General features: G+C 45.5%; 1 protein-coding gene across 1 annotated transcript in view; it reads left to right on the forward strand.

Annotated features, from left to right (window-relative positions):
- Positions 1–5000, forward strand: part of srcin1a (SRC kinase signaling inhibitor 1a) — a 165305-nt gene that overhangs the window by 226 nt on the left and 160079 nt on the right. The window lies entirely within an intron of this gene.

The following is a 5000-nucleotide window of genomic DNA, read 5'->3' on the forward strand; positions in this document are numbered from 1 at the left end:
TGTGTGTGTGTGCGCGCGTGTGTGTATATGTGTGTCCGTGTGCGTGTGTGTGTGTATGTGTATGTGTATGTGTATGTGTATGTGTATGTGTATGTGTGTGTGCGTGTGTGTGTGTGTGTGTGTGTGTGTGTGTGTGTGTGTGTGTGTGTGTGCGCGTGAGTGCGCGTGAGTGCGTGTGCGTGAGTGCGTATGCGTGAGTGCGTGTGCGTGAGTGCATGTGCGCGAGTGCGTAAGTGTGTGCTCGTGCGTGCATGTGTGTGTCTGTGTGCGTGTGTGTCTGTGTGAGAGAGAGGTAGGAGGTGTGTGCAGAAATTTCTGTTCATATTGTTGGGTTTGATTTGTCCTTTGCGAACAATGGTTGTGTTTCTAGGCCGCTGCTTTCGAGCCTTTTATGCTGTTAATCTATTGACCAATATGTCATTTTCTTCATGACTGTGTCTGTGTGAGTGAAAATGTGTGTACTGGCATGGGTGTGTGTGAGAGAGAGAGAGAGAGAGAGAGAGAGAGAGAGAGAGAGAGAGAGAGAGAGAGAGAGAGAGAGAGAATGCATAGGCCCCCGACATTTGAATTGAAATAGGTTGTATATGTTCCAGCTTTGCAATTTGCAATCTGTGTACTGCTGCAATCAACTTCCATGGGTGGTCCATTTGGTTATGGGCTAAGTACAGCATTTGCTGATAAGTCAGAGTGAATGTACTGTGGTATAAAGTCATGTTGAACGTTTTGTGCAATGCAATTTAAGTTTGCAACTGTCAGATTCAGTTTCTCTCTCTCTCTCTCTCTCCCTCTCTCTCTCTCTCTCTCTCTCTCTCTCTCTCTCTCTCTCTCTCTCTCTCTCTCTTTGTGTGTGCATGCGTGTGTGTGTGTGCATGCGTGTGTGTGTGTGTGTGTGTGTGTGTGTGTGTGTGTGTGTGTGTGTGTGTGTGTGTGTGTGTGTGTGTGTGTGTGTGTGTGTGTGTGTGTGTGTGTGTGTGTGTGTGTGTGTGCTTGTGCATGTGCGTACAGTACAAACAAGTCTATCTCTGTTTTCCGTGTGGGAGTCAATGATGTTTTGTTGTTTGTACCGTATACCGTTAAGTGTGCGTCTGTCCAAGTGTAGTGGATAATTGGCGCGCTAGGCTAGTGCATGACAGGCTGATCCAGACCTCCAGGTCACATGCTTGACAGCCAGATCAGCTCTCACCTCTCACATATTACTGTAGCTCTCCCTCTACCCAGGGCTGCTGATAGCCTTCACTGGGCCCGGGACAAAATCATCTCCAAGGGCCCCCCTCTCAATACACACAATGTAATGACGACCAAATTCTGCGGGCCTCTTCACTTCCTGGGCCCGGGACAACATACCCATTTGTTTGCAGCTGGGCCTGCCTCCACCCATCAGACCCTCCGCAGTAAGCCCCATTGGCTCCCCATATACTATATGTGGCGTCTCCATAGCTAAGCCTCAGCTCCTCTCCCCTGCCCTTAATCTTCCAGGCCTGCAGGAGCCTTTCTTACCTTCAACCAGTTGTAAGGAGATTTCAAAGACTCCTATCCAACCCTTCCTTCCACATGCTGAGGCTGACGCAAAGCTCAGAGGTGTTGAGTGAACCCTGCTTGCCTTTACCATAGGTGTTACTACTACTGGCAGGTTGCAATGCCTGGGTTACAATGTCTTGTTGAGATATGATGATCACTAGAAGTTATTACATCCTTTTAATCTTGTGCTCGTGCTGTCTGTAGTATGGCTGACATATGGCATAGATGTGTTGAAAGACACTCTGTGCTCTGTGTTATCGTAGGTGTTACTGCTCTTGTTATATGTGAATGACATTTGGCTTGAATGTGGTGGGTGAGCCTTGGTGTTGCTATGTATCACAGGCAGGGTCATAGACAGCTTTGGTTGGGCCCAGGACGAAGTAATATGAAAGCCCCAACCCAATTCAAACAACGCAATGGGGACCCAAATCTGGAGGCCCCATGCTCTCCCAGCGCCCGGGGCAACTGACCCCTTTGTGTCCTTCTTGGACGTGGGGCGGTGAACTTTTGGTGCTGCTGTGCTATCATACTGTAGATGTTTTCTTGCTGCTCCTGCTCTTTTCTTCCGCCTCAGTTACAATGTCGAGGTTAGTTACCATCTCCAGGATCAATTACCTCACATTTGTTGGCCTGCCCTTGCATTTTTTTTGAGGTTTTATTTTTTTACTGGGTTGAAATTTTGGAATCTTTGTTTCTGCTCCAGTAATGATGTCATGTTGAGTTAGAATCACCTGCAGGCATTACCTCGCATTTTGCCTGCCTTGTTTTTCTTCTATTTTATGGGTAAAGAAACATTTGTTTCAAAATACCAAGCGTGAAAGTGTGAGAGTCCTTGGTAACGACCCTCTTCATTAGGCTTAGATGGCAACGTGATAGTGTTTAATTTCACAGTTAATGGTGCGCTCGCCAATTACACCCCAGATAACATAAAGATGGAGGGTCCTTTTTTTTACTAGGCAATGCCTACTCTACACAGCCCAATGATGACATTTAGTGTTTAGTTTTTATAATGTCGACCAGTTCATCGTCCAAGGCATTGGCATCTAAATTCTGGAGGGGCGTTAATTTTGATAGCCTGGCTTGCTTGCTATAGCTTGCTTGGTGTTTGCTTTGCAGTGCTTGGAAGTGTGTGTGCGTGTGTGTGTGTGTGTGTGTGTGCGTGTGTGTGTGTGTGTGGGGTGGGGTGGTGGGTGGACATCCAGTATTATTGTCAAACCTCCGCCTTACAAATGTAATTACAGTTTGTATGGCCTTGAGTGTGTTGCTGTGCAGCGCAGATGCAGCATAATCAAGCCCAAACACTCACCTCAGTTTAGTTAGACTGGAAAATGGCAGCAAATGAAGTAAATAAATGTGCAAATGAAGAAATGTCATACTTGCGAAATAGGGCTTGAGATGAGTAAATGATAAATAACAGGCAGAGTAAAGTACATGAGAAATGTTTTATTTGATTTATAAGGATTTTTATTAAAAAAATGTTCTACCACACATATCTTTTTGCTTGAGGGAGGATTCCCTTTCATGATGTTATGTTATGTTTATTTCATGCTTTTATTTCCATCTGTTTTAAATTCAGACCAAAGCTAGGGCAATCATCCGTCTTCCAAGTGCAGCAGCATTTAAAAATGAGACTCTTATCTGGATTGAAAAATAGGCCTTTAATGATAGGCTGGAGGTGAATCTAATTTGTTTCTTTTATATTGATTAGTCCAATAAGGATTAGAAAAACAACTCTTAGAACCCAAGAAGGCGTGTGGATTACTAATGCATTAATCTAGTTAGAAAAATCATTTTTATATGAATACAAGACAGCCGCAAATGTTTCAAATGACGGCATTGCAGGCAGTGAGGACCATTCACATCAAGTGTTTGTGAGTAGGCCAAGACGTTAGATTAGGCTACGCTCTATTCATTCATTATATCTGACCCAAACCTCAGCTACCCTAACTTCTTTAAAACTTGCAAACTTACTAGTCACATGGTCTTCTCTCCTCTTCATTATGAAGATTATAAGAATACTTTCTCCTCAACTGAATGTCCTATACACTCAGTATTAATCCAAACCAGACCTTCCCAGGCTCAGGACATGAGCTCAAGCAGAATAGCAGAGCAGTCAGACAACCATAGTCTGTCAGAATACAAAGTGTGGGAAAGTAGTGCACACAGGCATTTCTATATCTGAACACATTGTTTGGTGGAGAGGGAGGGGAGATGACCAGAATTAATGGAAAATGATGAAAATAAATTCGAGGACGGTTTAGAGACAGAGAGATATGGGTGTGATTTTCTTGTTGTGGAAATGGCATCAGGTGAATAAGTTGGGAGAGCAAATTCACCTTCTGTCTCCTCTCCTTTTCTTTTCTTTTCTTTTCGTTTCTGTTTGTTTCTTTTCTTTTCTTTTCCTTTTCTTTTCTTTTCTTTTCTTTTCCTTTCCGTTGCTCCTCTCCTCTCTGCTCCTCTCATCTCATCTCATCTCCTCTCCTCTCATCTCTCCTCTCCTCTCCTCTCCTCTCCTCTCATCTCATCTCCTCTCCTCTCCTCTCCTCTTGTTCTTCTGTAATGAGGGCCCTGTTTTGCCAATGTGTCACAAACAGGTACAACACATGAGGATGGAAACAGCTCTAATCAAAAGCAGCCACGCTCCTCTCCTATCCTCTCGTCTCCTCTCCTCTCTTCTCTTTGCTGTGTCTCCACCACCAGTACCACCACCACCACCACCTCCTCCTCCTTCTCTCTGCTCCTCCTCACTCCTTCTCACCTCCCCCTCCCCCCTCGTCTCCCAGGATGACAGACGGAAAAGATGAGATTACGCCTTTCTTTTGTTCTCGTCGTGAGTTGCAGAAAAGTGAGAGCGAGGGAAGCCTACGTGTATGTGTGAGGGATGGGTAGGCGGAGGTGTCGGGTGAGGTGGAGGGTGTGAAAAAAAGAGAAAGCTGGGATAGAGAGAAAGAGAGAGAGAGAGAGAGAGAGAGAGAGAGAGAGAGAGAGAGAGAGAGAGAGAGAGAGAGGCAGAGAGAGAGAAACAGAGAGAAAGGCAGAGAGAAAGGCAGAAAGATAGACAGATGTAGAGAAAGAGAGATATAGAACAGATATAGAGGTTGGGCGAGGAGCTGCCTGTGTGTGTGTGTGTGATGGAGATAAGGCCGCAGCAGACACAGAAGACAGTGGAGGCCCTCTCACACACAGATTCCACCCACTGACAAGACGGTGTGTGTGTGTGTGTGTGTGTGTGTGTGTGTGTGTGTGTGTGTGTGTGTGTGTGTGTGTGTGTGTGTGTGTGTGTGTGTGTGTGTGTGTGTGTGTGTGTGTGTGTGTGTGTGTGCGTGTAAAAGAGGAAAGGGAGGGAGCAAGAGGAGGGGAAAGCAAGTGAAGTGCAGATAACGAGTTTGAGTAAGACTTGAAGGACAACCAAAGGACGAAAAAGTCAGAGAGAGACAGAGACAGAGACAGAGACAGAGACAGAGACAGGGAGAGTAAGGTGG

This window comes from Engraulis encrasicolus, chromosome 2 (assembly GCF_034702125.1).
Source record: "Engraulis encrasicolus isolate BLACKSEA-1 chromosome 2, IST_EnEncr_1.0, whole genome shotgun sequence".
Taxonomy (NCBI): Eukaryota; Metazoa; Chordata; class Actinopteri; order Clupeiformes; family Engraulidae; genus Engraulis; species Engraulis encrasicolus.